The sequence below is a fragment of the Prionailurus viverrinus genome, chromosome A2 (assembly GCF_022837055.1).
Source record: "Prionailurus viverrinus isolate Anna chromosome A2, UM_Priviv_1.0, whole genome shotgun sequence".
NCBI lineage: Eukaryota > Metazoa > Chordata > Mammalia > Carnivora > Felidae > Prionailurus > Prionailurus viverrinus.
The window spans coordinates 122,322,280-122,340,950 of record NC_062562.1 but is presented as its reverse complement, the minus strand read 5'-3'; the positions used below and the strand labels follow the sequence as shown (position 1 = coordinate 122,340,950).

The 18,671-nt window shown below is 48.6% G+C and overlaps 1 protein-coding gene across 6 annotated transcripts in view; it reads left to right on the top strand.

Moving 5' to 3' along the window:
- The first annotated feature begins 560 nt into the window (after positions 1-560).
- NOD1 (nucleotide binding oligomerization domain containing 1) overlaps positions 561-18,671 on the top strand; it is a 75,940-nt gene continuing 57,829 nt past the window's right edge. For 3 of the 6 annotated variants that reach the window (XM_047848741.1, XM_047848739.1, XM_047848740.1), the window contains exons 1-2: positions 561-848; positions 18,336-18,520. The gene's annotated coding sequence lies outside the window, so the exon portion shown is untranslated. The remainder of the gene's footprint in view (positions 849-18,335; positions 18,521-18,671) is intronic. The other 3 variants (XM_047848746.1, XM_047848744.1, XM_047848742.1) reach the window with 2 other exon arrangements.

Below are 18,671 nucleotides of genomic sequence, written 5' to 3'. Positions count from 1 at the left end.
TTGCCTGCTTCGGATCCTCTGTTCCCCTCTCTCTGCCCCTACTCAGTTCATGCTCCGTCTCGCTCAAAAATAAAGAAAACATTAAATACATAAATAAATAAAAATTTTTTAAAGTATAAATCTACGTATATGCTCTGTCGTAAAAAGTTTGATTCCTCCAAGCTAGTTTTCATCCAGGCGCACGTGTCCCATTTTAACGAGAGTTTCACCGTCTTGCCCAGGATTTGCCCCTGGTTGCAGGATCTGGGTTGATACTATTAAGGGGAGGGTCTGGACTCGCGGCCACCGTGGCGCAAGGAGTTCCCAAGAGTGTCACCCCCGCGCCAACTCTCCCGCCTGCCCACTCGGCCCTGCCCGCGGCTGGCAGCTCTCGGCCAGCGCGGAGCGCGCCTTGGGGCTGCCCGCGGCCACTTTTCTGTGCGCCGCGTCTCCAGACTTCCCGCGAGCCAGCTGCCCCAGCGCCGACCCCGCCCCGTCCGGCCGGCACCGCCTCCGCCCCTCTGCTCTGCCAGGCGAGGCAGGCGGGCGCGGCCGCAAGTGCCCTCCCGTCCAGTTCCCGTTCCGGGCCGGGGCGCAAGGCTGCACCCGCCCAGCGCTTCCCGCAGCTGCTGGTGCTGTGAGCTCCCCAGCGCTCCCGGGTCTACGCGCCTCCGGTCCCCGGGCTCGCCGCTCCCGGGTCTCCGCGCTCCCCCGGCTCGCGGCTTCCTGGTCTCCACGCTCCTCCGGCTCGCCGCTCCCGGGTTTCCGCGCTCTCCTGGCTGGTGGCTCCCGGGCCTCGGCGCTCTCCTGAGCACCTGGCTCTCGCCCCGGTTCCCAGCTGTTGTGAAGTCTCTACACGTGGAACCCAAGTAAGTTCCCGCGGCTGGGGGTGCTTCGCTCAGGGAAGTTGCCTGGGGATCTTGCGCGCCTTGAGCGAGGAGGCTCAGAGAGAAGGGGTACTGTTTGTGGGCAGTATGCAAAGCTCCCCTGGAAGTGTTGGAGGAATAAATAAAGCACCGCGCCAAAGATGGCCCACCGGGACTAAACCGAGCTCTGGTCTCTAGCTTAGAGACCCCTCTTCTGGGTTCTTCTTGCCGCAGGCGCGAAAACCTGCCAGGAATACAGAAGCTGACAACTATAAATTACCCTTCAGACTTGCACTGGGGGCTCAGCTGTTTGGAGAAACGATCTCCTCTGACCCCGCCGGTGTTAAATAAATCTCTGATCCACCAAGATCTCCAAGTGCCGCTTGGTTTTTCTGCCAGTGTTCCAGCCTGGTTCTGTAACATATTTGGTTCCCTGACTGAGAATGCTCTGGCCCATTGTTGCCACTGGTTTGGGAAAACGGCTAGGCGGTGATGGAACGAGGGATCGCAAAGGAGAATGGGCGTCCTGCCTGGATTTCGGCAGTCTCCTGTTTGGTCGCCTCCCGCCGGCCTGCTCCCTCATTCTCGTGGGACTCAAAGAGACCTGGTAGGTGAGGACCTGGACAGGATGTTGGAACCGGTAAGGCCAGGGCCCCAAAGTAGTCAGGCCCACCCAAAAGGATGGAAGGGGGACCTGATCACTCTCCAGAGACCTTAGTGGTCTCACAGGTAGAAAAATTTGTGGGAGGGAATGTAATAGCCTCTGGTGTGTATGTGTGTGAATGTGTGGCTCGGCCAGACTTGCCAGTTGAGTTCGAGTTTGTAGCTCCACTGACAGGCACCCTTAAGGTCCCCAAAAGTCTATGGAGTCTGAGTGGGCTCACCTGTGTGGCGGTGAAAGGCATACGGTCCAGGGTGGCATTGGATTAGACTCCGATTGCAAGTCACAAAGCTGAGTCCACTCGGCCAAGCCTCACCTAAAGTTTCCCTCCTGAACATGACCAGTGGAGTATCTGATTGGTCCTCTCATTTGACGGGATACCCTCCCTTTGTCTGTCTCCTCCACACTGAACACAAGAAAGGAATTAATAATGGGATCAAAACAGAATAAGCCTGTGATTTTAGAGGTCATGCTGAAAACATTTTTCAAAGGGATTTTCAGGCAATTATGGGGTGAAAATGACACCCAGGAAGTTAAGGACCTTTTGTGAACTAGAATGGCCCATGTTCAATGTAGGATGGCCCCCGGAAGGGACATTAGATGCTCCAGTGGCACGGTGGGTTTGGCTGATGGTCACTGGGAACCCAGGTCACCCTGATCAATTTCCATACATTGACTTCTGGCCTGAAATTGCCCAATCCTCCGCCTTGGGTGCGATTCATCCATAGCAAGCAGAGTCAGGCAAAGGTTTTAGCTGCCTTATCAAGAGACTCACCCAGGAAACCAAAGAAGCAACCTACTGCTCCCCTAGTGTTTTCAGGAGACCTGGAGGAAGATCCCGTCTTTCCACCACCTTATGACTCACCGGGCTCCCTCCCCGCTGACCCTAAGCTTGAAACTCCTCCTCTGTCTGGCTCTCCTCCACCGGACGGACTGACGTGCCGCCCATCTCTCCTCTACTCCCAGACCGGGAGAACCCTCCCCAACCAGGGCCAGCAGCCAGACTGTGCCCCAGACCCAGACCTGACACTCTCCAAATGCCTGTAAGGGAGATGAGAGAGCCTGAAAGACAGAATGAGGATGGAACAGTCCAGCCAGCCGTTCCATGATGTATTATCAACCTTCCTCTACAACCAACCTCCTCAATGGGAAACACAACACTCCGTCATACTCTGAAAAGCCACAAGCAACAGTCAACTTGATGGAGTCCCTCTTCCAGACCCACCAACTGACTTGGGAAGATTGTCAACAGTTACTCCATACTCTGTTTAATACAGAAAAAAGAAGAAGAATAGAAACACGACAGTATCTAAAAAATCACACACCTCCAGGGATCAATGACCCTGCTGTCTGGGCTCAAGCTGCTGTGCCTGAAGAACGCCCAACATGGGATTTCACGACAGAAGAAGGACAAGGCCATATCTGGTGATATCAGGAAACCCTCCTTTGGGGAATCCGAGCTGGAACGAAAAAGCCCATGAACATGACTAAAATATCGTCAGTCACACAGCAGCCTGAGGAGTCTCCCAGAGACTACTGTAAAAAACTATGTAGGCATACCATGCATACATCCCGTTTGACCACGGGGCACCAGAAAGTCAACAAATGGTAAATACCTCCTTTGTGGCACAGGCTGCCCCAGATATCAGAAGAAAACTCCAGAAGTTAGAGGGCTTTGCTGGGATGAATATCACTCAGCTGATAGAGGTCGCCAATAAAGTTTTCGTAAACAGAGAAGTCGCAGCCGAAAGAGAAGCAGAGAGACTAAAAGAGAAGGCCACTCCTCTCGCAGCAACACTAAAAGAAACAGACACTGCAAAGATGGGAAGACCCCAACCATCAAAAGAGGGGAAGCCCAGAGCCCCTTAGCAAAGGACCAATGTGTATACTGCAAAGAGAAGGGACGGTGGAAGAATGAATGTCCAAATTGGAAGGGGCCCTCAAAACCCAGCCAATATCGGGAAGAACCTCGAGGGGAGAACCTCGTTAGTCTGGCCAGGATAGAATCGGACTGAGGGGGACCGGGCTTTTTCTCTCTGGGCTGCATGAGCCCACAGTCAAAATGAAAGTAGGGGGCTGACAACTAAGAAGTTAAAGAGGAAATTAAAAAGTACATGGAAGCCAATGAAAATGATAACACCACAACCCCAAACCTCTGGGATGCAGCAAAGGTGGTCATAAAAGGAAAATATATAGCAACCCAGGTCTTCTAAAGAAGGAAGAAAGATCTTAGATACACAACCTAACCTTACACCTTAAAGAGCTGGAAAAAGAACAGCAAATAAAAACCCAAACCAGCGGAAGACAGGAAATAATAAAGATTAGAACAGAAATTAATGCTATCAAAACCAAAACCAAAACCAAAACCAAAACAAAACAGATCAATGAAACCAGAAGCTGGTTCTTTGAAAGAATTAACAAAATTGATAAACCACGAGCCAGTTTGATCATAAAGAAAAAGGAAAGGACCCAAATAAATACAGTCAAGAATGAAAGAAGAGAGATCACAACCAACACAGCAGAAATAAAAACAATAAGAGAATATTATGAGCAATTATATGCCAATAAAATGGGCAATCTGGAAGAAATGGACAAATTCCTAGAAACATATACACTAGCAAAACTGAAATAGGAAGAAATAGAAACAGACCCATAACCAGTAAACAAATAGAATTAGTAATCAAAAATCCCCCCAAAAAACAAGAGTCCAGGGCTAGATGGCTTTCCAGGGGAATTCTACCAAACATTTAGTTAACACCTATTTTCTTGAAGCTGTTTCAAAAGATAGAAATGGAAGGAAAACTTCCAAACTCTTTCTATGAAGCCAGCATTACCTTGATTCCAAAACCAGAGACCCCACTAAAAAGGAGAACTATAGACCGATTTCCATGATGAACATGGATGCAAAAATCCTCAACAAGATATTAGCCAACCAGATCCAACAATACATTAAAACAATTATTCACCATGACCAAGTGGGATTTATACCTGGGATGGAGGGCTGGTTAAATATCCTCAAAACAATTAACGTGATTCATCATGTCAATAAAAGAAAGGACAAGAACTGTATGATCCTCTCAATAGATGCAGAGAAAGCATGTGACAAAATACAGCATCCTTTCTTGATAAAAACCCTCAAGAAAGTAGGGATAGAAGGATCATACCTTGAAATCATAAAAGTCACATATGAACGACCCAATGCTAATATCATCCTCAATGGGGAAAATCAGATCTTTCCTCCTAAGGTCAGGAACAAGACAGGGATGTACACTCTCACCACTGTTATTCAACATAGTATTGGAAGTCTTAGCCTCTGCAGTCAGACAACACAAAGAAATAAAAGTCATCCAGACCACCCAGGAGGAGACTCTATATGGAAAACCCAAAAGATTCTGCCAAAAACTGCTAGAACCGATTTATGAATTCAGCAAAGTTGCAGTATATAAAATCAACACACAGAAATCGGTTGCATTCCTATTCACCAACAATGAAGCAACAGAAAGAGAAATAAAGGAATCAGTCCCATTTACAATTGCACCAAAAACCATAAAATACCTAGGAATAAATCTAACCAAAGAGGTGAAAAATGTATACACTGAAAACTATAGAAAGCTTATGAAAGAAATTGAAGAAGACACAAAAAAATGGAAAAAAGATTCCATGCTCCTAGATAGGAAGAACAAATATTGTTAAAATGTCAATCCTACCCAAAGCAATCTACATATTCAGTGCAATCTCTATCAGACTAACACCGGCATTCTTCAGAGCTAGAACAAACAATCCTAAAATGTGTATGGAACCAGAAAAGACCCCGAATAGCCAAAGCAATCTTGAAAAAGAAAACCAAAGCAGGAGGCATCACAATCCCAGACTTCAAGCTGTACCACAAAGCTGTAATCCTCAAGACAGTATGGTACTGGCACAAAAACAGGCACTCAGACCAGTGGAATAGAATAGAGAACCCAGAAATGGACCCACAAACATATGGCCAACTAATCTCTGACAGTGCAGGAAAGAATATCCAATGGAATAAAGACGGTCTCTTCAGCAAGTGGTGCTGGGAAAACTGGACAGCGACATGTAGAAGAATGAACCTGGACCACTTTCTTACACCATACACAAAAATAAACTGAAAATGGATGAAAGACCTAAATGTAAGACAGGAAGCCATCAAAACCCTCCAGAAGAAAGCTGGCAAAAACCTCTTTGATCTTGGCCGCAGCAACTTCTTACTCAACACGTCTCTGGAGGCAAGGGAAACAAAAGCAAAAATGAACTATTGGGACCTCATCAAAATAAAAAGCTTCTGCACAGCAAAGGAAACAATCGGCAAAACTAAAAGGCAAGTGACAGAATGGGAGAAGATATTTGCAAATGACTTTTCAGGTAAAGGATTAGTATCCAAAATCTATAAAGAACTTATCAAACTCAACACCCAAAAAATAAATAATCCAGTGAAGAAATGGGCAAAAGACATGAATACACACTCCTCCAAAGAAGACATCCAGATGGCCAACCGACACATGAAAAGATGCTCAACATCACTCATCATCAGGGAAATACAAATCAAAACCACAATGAGGTACCACCTCACACCTGTTAGAATGGCTAACATTAATAACTCAGGCAACAGCAGATGTCGGTGAGGATGTGGAGAAAGAGGATCTCTTTTGCATTGTTGGTGGGAATGCAAGCTGGTGCAGCGACTCTGGAAAACAGTATGGAGGTTTCTCAAAAAATTAAAAATAGAACTACCCTACGACCCAGCAATTGCACTACTACGTATTTATCCAAGGGATACAAGTGTGCTGTTTCAAAGGGAGACATGCACCCCCATGTTTATAGCAGCACTATCAACAATAGCCAAAGTATGGAAAGAGCCCAACTGTCCATTGATGGATGAATGGATAAATAAGATGTGGTATAGATATATACAATGGAGTATTTCTCGGCAATCAAAAAGAATGAAATCTTGCCATTTGCAACTGCATGGATGGAACTGGAGGGTATTATGCTAAGCGAAATTAGTCAGAGAAAGACAAATATCATGTAACTTCACTCATATGAGGACTTTAAGAGAGAAAACAGATGAACATAAGGGAAGGGAAACAAAAATAATATAAAAACAGGGAGGGAGACAAAACATAAGGGACTCTTAAATGTGGAGAACAAACAGAGGGTTACTGGAGGGGTTGTGGGAGGGGGGATGGGCTAAATGGGTAAGGGGCTTAAGGAATCTACTCCTGAAATCACTGTTGCAACATATGCTAACTAATTTGGATGTAAATTTAAAAAATTAAAAAAAAAAAAAAGTAGGGGGCTGAACAATAACTTTCATGGTTGACACTGGGGCTGAACACTTGGTTGTCACTTCCCTGGTGGCCCCTTTCAGCCAAAAAACAGCAACCATGCTTGGGGCTAGTAGGACACAGGCAATACAATAGCCCTTCTGTCAAGCTCGACGATGTGAACTTGGGGGTCACAAGGTCCGACATGAGTTCTTCTACTTACCTGCCTGCCTGATTCCTCTCCTGGGCTGGGATCTTCTCTCCAAACTTGGAGAGAGGCCAGTAGCCTACCTGTCAAAAAAACTTGATCCTGTGGCTGCAGGATGGCCACCGTGCCTCAGAGTGCTGGCAGCCACAGTCCTGCTCATCAAGGAGGCGGACAAACTCACACTGGGACAAACACTTAACGTTAACGTCCCACACGCGGTCATGTCCCTCATGAGCACCCGGTGATCTAGTTTTCTCTCCAATTCTCGGCTGGCACAATATCAAGGCCTTCTCTATGAAAACCCAAGGGTCACTCTTGAAACAACAGTAAGAACACCAAACCCACCCACCTTCCTTCCCATGGAGGAGGGAGAACCCGACCATGACTGTTCCCAAGTAGTGGATGAAGTCTACACCAGCCGCCTGGACCTCCAAGACCAGGCTATAACAAGCCCAGAGATCACCCTGTTCAGTGATGGGAGCAGCTATTTACAAGAGGGCAGCCATAGAGTAGGATATGCAGTAACCACAACCACCGAAGTTCTGGAAGTCAAGGCCTTGCCGGAAGGATGGTCGGCACAACTAGCTGAACTGTAAGCCTTAACCTGAGCCCTCATCCTTAGCAAAGGTAAACGAGTTACCATCTACACTGGTTCCCGGTATGCCTTCGCTACTGTGCATGTACATGGGGCCATCTATAAAGAAAAAGGCCTCCTTACTGCTGCAGGGAAAACTATCAAAAATACTAAATACTAAAGCTTCTTGAGGCTGTATGGCTGCCAGACAAGGTAACTATCCTACACTGTAAGGGACAACAGAAAGGAGACAACCCCAGAACTCAAGGAAATCACCTGGCTGACAAAACAGTGAGCGTGGCGACCTGTGGTGACCCAGGCGAAGCTCCTACCTACACTATGACTCTCGCGCCCCAGAGGGAAGTCTCCCCACCCCTGTATACAAACGAGAAGAAAAGTTGGGCCTCGACAGAAGGAGGCACACTAAACAAAGAGGGATGGTGGGTCATGCCAAATGGGCACATCTTTGTCCCGTCATCTATGGGAAGACACCTAGTGAAGGAATATCACCGACTCAGGCACCAAGGAAAAACTGCTCTAGAGGCCCTCCTCAAAAAGACCTACTGTATCAGCCAGCTGCCGGCATTATGCCGAGCTGTCCGTGAACAATGTGTAATGTGTGCCAAAAACAATGCTCGGTCTGCCCCTCGGCCCCCGCCTGGCACACAAAGGATGGGGGCCGCCCCTTTCGAAGACTTAGAGGTGGACTTTACCGACATACAACCAAATAAAGGGTTCAGGTACCTGCTTGTAATAATCTGCACATATTCGGGATGGGTCGAAGCATTCCCGACCAGAACAGAACAAAGTCGCGAGGTGGCCAAAGCTCTTCTATGGGAGATTGTGCCTCGGTTTGGCCTACCCTTAACCATACACAGTGATAAGGGACCTGCATTTGTGGCAGACATTATACAAACCCTGACAAAGTCCCTCAACATTACCTGGAAACTGCACACCTGACCCCAGAGCTCAGGGAAAGTAGAGCAGATGAATTGCACCCTCCAAGGAAACCCTGGCTAAGTTCCACCAAGAGACTAATCTCCCATGGCCAGATTTTCTACCACTGGCCCTCTTGTGTGCCCAATGCACGCCTGGGGCACTAGGATTCTCCCCTTTCGAGGTATTATATGGGCGACCCCCACCCCATGTTTAAAAAAAACTCCCAGGAGACCTACACCAGATTGAAGACAAGGGAATAAGAGAACAGCTCCAGACCTCGGGGGCAGTCCTAAACAAGTTATAGAGATACACCATAGAGAGGGCCCCAATTTCCTTAGGGACCCCCGTTCACCCCTTTCTGCTAGAAGACTCTGTATGGGTCAAAGATTGAAAGAGGGAACGTCTTAAGCCATGGTGGACTGGGCCTCATACTGTTATTCTAACAACTCCTACAGCCCTTAAAGTTTCAGGTATCACCCCTTGGGTCCATCACTCCAGAGTTAAGAAGGCTAACTCAGAAGAACCCACAACCTGGCAAAGTGATCCAGATCCAGTCAACCTGCTTAAACTGACCCTCAAAAGGGAATCTGGCCCCTGAGACCTCCAGCCCTGCTCCAGCCACAGCCCAGAAGCTGGCTGGCCTGTACATGGCAGAAGCTTGAGAAATCAGCCCATGGACCAAGCCCAGGGGTTCAGATGCAACTCTGCCAGCCCTTGCCCCTTACTGGTGTCATAGCCCTGATCTTACTTCTTACTGTTGGGCTGATAGAGACTGCATCAACAAGCTAGACATGGGACAAAAGATGCATGCTGGGTCTCACATACCTCCTCTGGATGGGAAGATTATTAAGTATTGCCTGTATATTATGATAACGTCTCTCACCCTCACAACTGCCACTTACCCACTTTGCCCCCAGGATTGTTATATGACAATAAGGGGGTCAAGGGCATTCAGCACCTTCGCCTCCCTCCACAAAGATTGCTACCAGGGAGAAACACCCACTCTCTGTCGGTCACCCAGTGCCCCAAGGGCTAAGTATTGGACCGTAGAGATAACCCAAAATATCAGGAACCCATGTCACAACAAGGGCCTCCAGAGAGGGAAGCGAGCTTGCTACGGTTACCTTCCTCAGTGGGGGATCTCGGACGGGGGAGGGGTGCAAGACAGGGCCCTTCAAAAAGTTATAAAGGATAGCCAGGATGGGGTAATACAAGCCGTAAAGGCAACCGCTCCCTGGGCAGCCTACCAGGGTTTGAACCTTTCAGCCCTCAATCAGATGCTTACCAATTCCCCACTCCAGCATTGGGCCAACACTACAAGTCCTCCATAAAATACATAATCACACCCAAACCTGTTGGATGTGCTTGCCCCTCAGCCGGAGGGCTCACTTAGCCACTCCCATCCCTTTGACCTGGGAAGCTCCTGAAAATCTCAAAACCAACACCTCTGTCTTAATTGGACCCCTGGCCACTGGGGTCCATCTCACAAATGCCGACAATTTAACCTGTACAGTCCCTGAAGGTATGAATGGTACCTCTCTATGTGCAGAAAATATAACCTTAAAGAAGAAGGTTATATTTGAACCCTATGTTCAACCCCTGGGGTGTTCTATCTGTGTTCTAATTCGGTCTACCAATGCTAAGAGGCCAACTGGACTCAGATATGTTATTCCGTCTTCCTAACCCCAGAGGTATCCGTATACACTGAAGATCAGTTCCTAACAGCCTTTAGCCCCAAGTCCCTGGCTAAACAGGCAATCCTGCTACCCGTTCTGATAGGAGCAGGAATTGCGACAGGAATAGGAACCAGAATTGGGGGCATAGGTTCATCCGTAGGACTATACCATAGACTATCTCAAGAGATAAATGAAGACATGGGACGGGTGGCAGATTCTCTGGTAACCTTACAAAGCCAAATAAACTCTCTGGCGGCAGTGACCCTCCAAAATCGGCAAGTCCCTCCACCTCGTCACTTCAGAAAAAAAGAGGGATCTGCATCTTTCTGGGGGAGGAATGTTGCTATTTCGTAAACCAATCAGGAACAGTTACAACTAAGGTTAAGGAACTCAAAAAAAATAAATAAATAAATAAACGTAGACAACAGGAAAGTATCAATCAATAAGAAGGATGGAATCTCACAGATTGGGCATCCTGGCTTCCTGCCCTGGAGGGGCCCCTCCTCTCCATAATTTTACTTGTATCCATCGGGCCCTGCATACTGAATGCCGTGGTACGTTTTATTGAAAACACTGTTGCTTGCCAAACTACTACACGTATCTTAGCCTTCCGAGAGTACCAACCTGTAAAACTGAAAGGTGATGACTACTAAAAGTTTTTTTAAAAGGCATCAAAGCGGGGGGAAATGTTGGAGAAGTGAATAAAGTACGCCAAAGATGGCCGACGGGGCTAAAACAAGCTCTGGTCTCTGGCTTAGAGACCCCTCTTCCGGGTTCTTCTTGCCCTGTTTGCCGCGCACGCGCTCGAAAACCCGCTACGAATACGGAAGCTGACAGCTATAAATTGCCCTTCCCACTTCCATTTGGGGCTCAGATCTTTGGAGAAACGGTCTCCTCTGGGCCCGCCGGTGCTAAATAAATCTCCAATCCACCAAGATCTCCGAGTGCTGCTTGGTTTCTCCGCCAGCGTTCCAGCCTGGTTCCGTAACAGAGGAGCTACAGGTGAAATGAGTCAGAAAAGTGCAGACAGTTTGAGGAACGCAGAGAAAGTTCAGAGGGACGAACTTGAGCATCTGCAGAATCACTGATTCCCTCCTTAGGGTGTCTCAATCCTGCCTGCACCTTAGAATCGCCTGGGCACTTTTAAAATGCAGCTGCCCTGGCCCCATCCCAGACCCATTACATCAGAATCCCTCGGGCTGGGACCCAGTCCTCGATAGCGTTTAAACTCCCCAGGTGATTCCAATGTGCAGCCAGGGTTGGGAGCCAATGACGGAAGAAAGCGTGGCTGCTGAGGAAGGTGGGAAGGCACACAGGGGCCTTGACGGAGTCCAGCTGCAGACGGATCCCTCGGCACCCAGTGTCCTGTGTGGTCCTGGGGGCCTGGCGGCGGGCTGCTTGGCAGGGCGAATAGCGTGTTGAAGAGACCCTCTTATGTTCGTCAGTCTTTGGGCACATTGTGAAAAGCAGAAGGCGTGCCCGGTTACGATCCCCGCTTGACTCTGCGTCTGGGAAATTGCTCCATTGTTGCCTTGGAAATGAAGTTGGGGGAAACCAGGAAACCCGTGGGCTCCGCGACTTCTGGGTGATTTAAGGATGAGGCCGGGTGCTGCCACAGGGTTGGGTTTGTCCATCTTTCCAAAAGCCCCCGTCTGGGTGCTATCATGTGCAGGGCGGGGTGCCTCTCCTGTGGATTTCTGAGAGGAGTGGATTTCACAGGATGGACCCTTCCTCACCGTGGGGGCGATGTTGGTGGCAAGTAGCTGTAATCCCAGAAGCAGCGCCATTGGGCAAGACGCACGGTTCTACCCCACGTGCGGGGCGGCTTTAAGAGGTGGGTTGAAAACAAACAACAGCCTAGAGGTAGAAGAAGGGCCTTTCAAAGGTTTTAAGAAGAGTACATTTAATTTTTGTGGAATGGAGAAGTGAGTTCAGAGTTTCGGACTCCCAACAAACCTGGGCCCAAATTCAGTTTCTGTCGCTTCTATGATATGTGACTATAGGGAAGTTACCTGAAAACTGGGGGTAAAAATAACAGCTGTATGAGGACTCTTACAGTTAAGCGAGATAGTGCGTAGCAAATGCCTGGCAGGGCAGGTGACGTATGGCAGGTGCTCTGTGAGTGGTGGTCATGAGGCACAGTGGCAGTGCTTTGTGTCTCACACCTGTCGCTGCTGTTTACTTGACACAGCCGTGAAGTGGGGGGTGGGGTGTTTGTGTAGAAACTGTCTCCCGCCACGCTCCATTCCCCTGCTCTTGTCTGGCCCTGCTAAGGGAAAGGCTTCTTTCCTCTTGGGCCTCTGGGTGCTTTGAGGTCTGGAATTTCAAGCCACTGGTTCCCTCCACCCCCTTCCCCCAGGGTTTATTGATGGGTCTGGAATACAGCTTTACTGCATGTGACGGGAATGAATTTCTTGACAACAAAACAAAACAAAACAAAAAACAGCCCTTAATCCTAAGACTTCTCCACCCCGCTGCCGCCTCTATGAAAAATGGGCTCCTAAGAAAGCTGTGCTGTCTGTAGGGTCTCAGAATTGATGTGGGCACACACACGTGGCTGTCCTCCTGGCAGCATGCCCAGACTATACCCAGGCTGCTTCTGTTCTGCCTCTGCCTCTTGGCTTAGGGACAACGCATCGTTCTTCAGTGACCAAGAACAGTCAGAAATTTGGGGAAGGGGGACCCAGATCCTACAGCTGTCGATGCTGCATCCCAGATGAACCTCTCACCCTGGGGCCCGCTGTGTGTGCCCCTGACGATCGCTTGTAGTGACGATAGCACTGTTTAGACTGGACAATTGCATTCGGCACAGTGATGTCATGTGAAAACTAGGATCAGGTGTTTTTGCCGTATATGTGCAATCGCTGACTTTTGCTTACGTGAGACTATCGAATCCATGTCTCTTTTTAGCCGGAGAGTTCACTGTTTCTTCCAACCCTTAAGACATAAGCCTGGGATTTGAGGTTTACGTTACCAGTTGACTTTACGGCTCTCTTTTTTGGGACGACTTTAGGCAAGATGAAATTAGAAAAGCTAAAATTTGTACTTGTGCTGAATTTTTGTCACGCAGAAGCTGTAGATATTTTGCACGTTTCTAGAAGCCCTGTTTTCTTTTACCGCCTGGGCAATGTCAATTGTGTCCCACCCACAGGGCCTCTTTCCATCCATCCACAAAGTCTCAACTTTGTTTTGAGGAAAAGTCTTTGGTGCATCAGATAATGCTCATTGAGGGCAAGTGTTTTTTCCACGCTTGCCTGTTGTAGTAAGAAATGAGTAGTCCCTGCCATTTCAGTTAATTTATGGTTTTTTACCCAGTGCCGTTAAGTGTGTCGAAGCCAGACTTCCTGGCTTGAGTTTTTATCCCTGCGTTTTATCTAGCACTGCCGCAGACCAAACTGTGGGCAGAGATCACTTTGCAGAGTTGGCCAAGCCAAGCTCACCACCACCCCTACCTTCGTCATCCCCCCCCCCCCCCCCAGCCTCTGGAGCCATTGTGTCAGGCAGGCCTGGGCACGGTCACTCTGAGGGCGTCCTGGCCCTCTGCTGGGGCACAGTGCCCTAACAAGGGGCTGCTCTAAAGCCAGCAAGGCAGTTTTGTACTGACTGCACTTTGTTAAAAACGGAAGGTAGCCTAGTAAACTGCCACTTTGGAATTTGTTTCACAAAACTATAGTTTCCAGTATTAATAAATAGGTCAACATAAGGGCCCAGATAATTGCAAAGCGAGCAGCAGATTAGCACCAGGTTTTAGTAGGTCGGTTTTTTAATAAAACATGAAAAGTCGCCACTGTTCTGTTTGTTTCAGGATGTTGGTAGTTGGCCTCTTTACGTGTCTTCACCTAAGGGAAGAAAAGAGTTGGGGGGACATAGAGTCTTTCAGAGGCACACGCAACTGGGTAGGACAGTCATGCGTTGCTAGGGAAAACCCTTCCATGGCAGGTGATGACTAACTTGAGAAAATATCTGTGGTGTTCTAATTCCCGAAAGATTAAAGCCAGATGGCTAAGAACTTCCCATACTCCGTTTTAACACATTCCCCAATTGCTATCTATGACCGCCAACCAAACCTTCTAGAAGGAACTTGGCGGAAAGCTAGGCTGTTCTTTGGGGATATCCGTATTTCTTACAGTTCATGACAGCGGGCTCCTTCATTGGGATGGAGCCACTCATGGACCCCGTTTAACAAGGAGGTGTTTTACATTTAATATAAATTCAGGGACGTCCATGGTTTCAAGTGGACACATGAGACCTGTAACAAATACAGACAGGCAGGATGTAAATGAAAGAAACTGGTTTTGGGGTCAGAATTGAACTCAAGCTCCTACTTTGTTCTTTAACTGTGTGAGCTCGCCAAGGTACTTAACCTCTTCACCCTGTGTCCTCCTTTGTCAAGTAGTTATAAGAATTCTTTCTTTACCGAGCGGTTTTGCGTATTTGATGAGGTAATTGATATAAGCCACCTGGCTTTCAGGAAATGCCAGTTATTGTGATAATGATTACGCAGATTACTGGGGTCAGAGTGCTGGTCTTGCCACCCCTTGAGCTATGTGGCTTTGGCTAACGTAACAGTCGTGAGTCTCAGTTTTTGTATCTGCAAAATGGGGATGGATAACTCTACCTTATGTGGAAGCATTGGTTTGAGGCTTGATGGAATGAAATGATGATGCATCTGATCTGAAAGACCCTAAATAATAGCAAACACTTACATAGATTTAACTGTGTGTAGCCCTGGTCTGAAGGCTTTAGGGTTTGGGGATTTGGTGGTGGTGCCTTTTTTTTTTTTTTTTTTTTTTTTTTTTTTAGCGCATTTAATCTTCCCAACAGCCCTCTGTGCTGGTTATCCCATTTTACGGATGAGACAACTGAAGCTCAGTGAGATGAAAGAACTCGTCCAAAGTGAACAAATAGTAAAGGCTGCACCCAGGATTTGAAGCGGAACCCTGTTATTAACCGCTGAAGCTGCACTCTGTGGGTGCCCCTGCCTCTGCTCACCTCCCCCACTTCCCCATGTCTGCCTTCTGTAATTGGCCAGCAGACGTGCTTCTGCTCTTTGAAGACCCGTATTTCTGGACACGGGGGCCCCAGTGGCCAAAGAACTGCCTGCTTATAAAGGGGCACTTCCCCCCACCCCTGCCTCAACCCCAGACTTGCAGCTTTTAAGCCTCAACAATCGCTTCCACTGGCTGATCTAACATCCCCTGGGTGTGGTGGGGCTGGGGGAGCCCTGATATTCCTACTGACTGATGTTTTTAGAGTGGATTATGATGTTTATTTGAGAGAAATGTCATCTCAGTGCACTGAGACAATTAGCCTGGGTGTAATAAAACCTACCTTCACCCAGACAGGTGTGCGGAAAGAGCAGGCCTGGAAGTTCCAGGTGGGGCTGCGCTGGGCACAGTGTTCAAACAGCATGCCATCGAAAGTGAAGTGCCTGGTCCAAGGTGATTGCCTTTTCACAAATTCCTTCCTCCCTGTCCCTCTTCTTTACACCCCAGGAGCTTTTGCCTCTTTTGGAGATCTAGCAATCTTCCAGGAGACCCGAGCCAGTGGAACACGGGCCCAGATACGCACATTCTCCATTGAGTGAATGGAGGATGCTTCAGCCTTTCAGATAATGAGGTGGCGATTGTTTTTCTGGGAAAACAGAAAGTGTGGAGTGCTTTGCTGGCTCCCCGGTCTGGTGTTGAGGGCTGTTAGAAAGCTGTTTGTAGCTCCTGGTTCCTCCTGGCTCGCTGGAGATTCAATTCTTCAACACATTAATTCAACAAATATTATCGGAAGGCCTTGCTAGTGCCAGGAGTCTATCTGTATCACTGGGATACAGCAGTGAATGAACCGGACCCAGCATCCGGCCAAATGGAGTTTGCAGGATCCTGGAGGAGGAAGGGGTGCAACACACAAACACGTAGTTTGAAACTGTGGTAAGCGCCGTAAGTGAAAACAACGGTATGCCATGAGACAGACCATCAGAGCTGCACCAGGATTAAGGCAGTCTGAGATATGCTTTTCCAAGAATGAGCCTTTTCAGCTAGAACTTGGGATGAGAAGGAGTTGGAGCAGCCAAATGCAGGGAACAGCATGTTTGAAGGCTCAGAGGCGGGAAGGCACCGGCTGTGTTGGGGAATGTGCCGAGAGAGCTAAAGAATGAACCAAACTCAGGCCAAGCCCAGCTTCCTGGGCTGGGAAGGATTTGGAATTTTATTCTAAAAGGCCGTGGGGTGGGGCTTCAGGAGATCCCTACCCCCCAGCCCAACCCCTGCTTTTTCTGTTAGTAATGAACAAGAAAAAGATAGTTAACCCCTATTTATTAAGCTTTATAAACCTCGTCTTAATGTGTGAGACAATTCTGGAGACGGAAATTTCGGTTTTCAGTTTCTAAATGAAACAGCTGAAGCCCATAATAAAGTAAAAGATGGCAGAATCAGACATCGGAGCCTGACCCACCTAACCACAGCACTGGCTCCATGGTTCTCTGGGGCAGATGTGTAAACGTGTTCGAGCCTCCTAGGTGCCAGGATCCCTCAGCAGGAGCCTCGGTGGATGGAGGTGGGCGGATCAGTCCTTTCTGGCTCCTTGGAAACAGGAACCAAAGGACCTAATGAGCAGAGGCAGGGTGGGAGTGTGGGTGTCAGACCGTCAGGATCTGCAGGTACCAAATCCTGGGAACCCTGCCTCCCTGGCCAAGGGAAGGGACATCGGATAGTTTTTCATACGAGTCTGCTCTCGTCTGGCATTGCCCAAAAGCCCTGAAAGAGGTGCTTTCTCCGCCCTGTTCGTTAGCCGGGGGAATGGCATACCTTTAAAAGGCACAGGGTTTGGAAAAAAAACAAATTCTTTATTTGGAGCTTTCACGTCATAGGAAAAGCCTCCAAACCGTAAGGGGGCTGAGACCTCACCATGGCATGCCAGCTTGCTTTGGGGGGTCTACACTGCCCTCTTTCTCCATACTTCTGTGATGTTGTCATGAGGTGACAGAGTCGGAGGCGATGTGTTTTGGCTGGTGGGAGGCCTGCTCCCTACCACAGGACCACACTGGCTGAGGGCTCTGGAGGGCCCAGGCCCAGGGTGGTGCTCCCTCTGGGGGAACTCGGCATCTTCTCAACCTCTCAGCACCCCTCAGGGTCACCCTACTCACGTCCCGGATACCCTGCAGCCGAGCTCCTGGGTAGACTTGGGTCCCACGTGGTTCTGACTGTGGCATCATGTTCAAGTGGGGTGAATAAAACTCTCCAGCTAAGTGTTTTGGCCAGCAGTCAGCAGTGTTTATTTACTCAAGGTCAAGTTTCAACTCAAGCCTCTGAAGTGACTAACTTATTCTGTTCTGGTGGAACGCCTTTCCTTTGAGCAGCCCCAGACATTCTCTGTGTTGGTTCTCAGTGCCACCCCCAGCTGTCCCAGACCTGTTGCTTCTGGAGCACTTCCTTCCGCCTAAGTGCTTAAACCCGCTTACAGAGTTCCAGATCTGAGTTTCTGATTCAAGCGTCTCTTGTCTTCAGTCTTCTTTCCTTATTGAGGTACTTTTATTTACTGGCCCCTCAGAGGTGGATCCCAGGCAGGGTGTTTTCGGAACTTCGTTTTTCAAAGCCTGGATGACACCAGGAAAATGTCAATCAATAATTGCACGTCAGCCCCCATAAGGCACCATGGCAGGAGAGGGGGTGGGGTGGGGCACTGTCACAAAGCACAAGTGATTTTGTCCTGGGTGCACGGATAGACAATGTCCTAGAAGTTGAGAGCTGGGCTCTGGTTGGCCTTTTCAACGCAGCAGCTGATATAAATGCCTTAGAGCAATAGAAGATACTCGTGCCCTCAGATTTGAATTTATCCACCAATCACCTTAGCAAGCAACTTCCCCTAAGTATTCGCATACTCATTCAGTGCACAGTAAGGAAGCCCCTGCCCTAAGCAGTGTGTTGTGCCAGATTCATTCACTCCACAACTTTTTTAAGCGTTTATTTTTGAGAGAGAGGGAGAGAGACAATCCCAAGCAGACTCCGCACTGTCAGCACAGAGCCTGACGCGGGGCTCGAACTCACAAATGGTGAGATCGTGACCCGAGCCGAAGTCGGAGGCTCAACCAGCTGAGCCACCCAGGCGCCCCTCAGTAATTTTTTTTTTTTTATCTCGCATCCACTGTGTTCTAGAGTGCAGTGACTAACCAGATAGGCCTCTTCGCTCGCAGTCAAATGCTGGACCTCAAGGATGAACGGGGCAGAAGTCCTGGGCTCGTCTGCCTTCTCCATCACGGTCTGTGCCTGCAGCGTGACCCGCGCTGCCCTAACCACCGCGTGTGTATGAACTCATCGAACCCTCGCGGCGATCTTAGGAGGTAGGCGCTAATCTTGTCTGCGTTTTCTAGGGAAGAACACTGAAGCACAGAGGGGGGGGGTGTGGTGTCATTTGTCCAAATCACACCGCTATGATTGGAATTGGGTAACCTGGTGTTAGAGTCTTGCTTGGCCCTTGATGGCCACCATCAA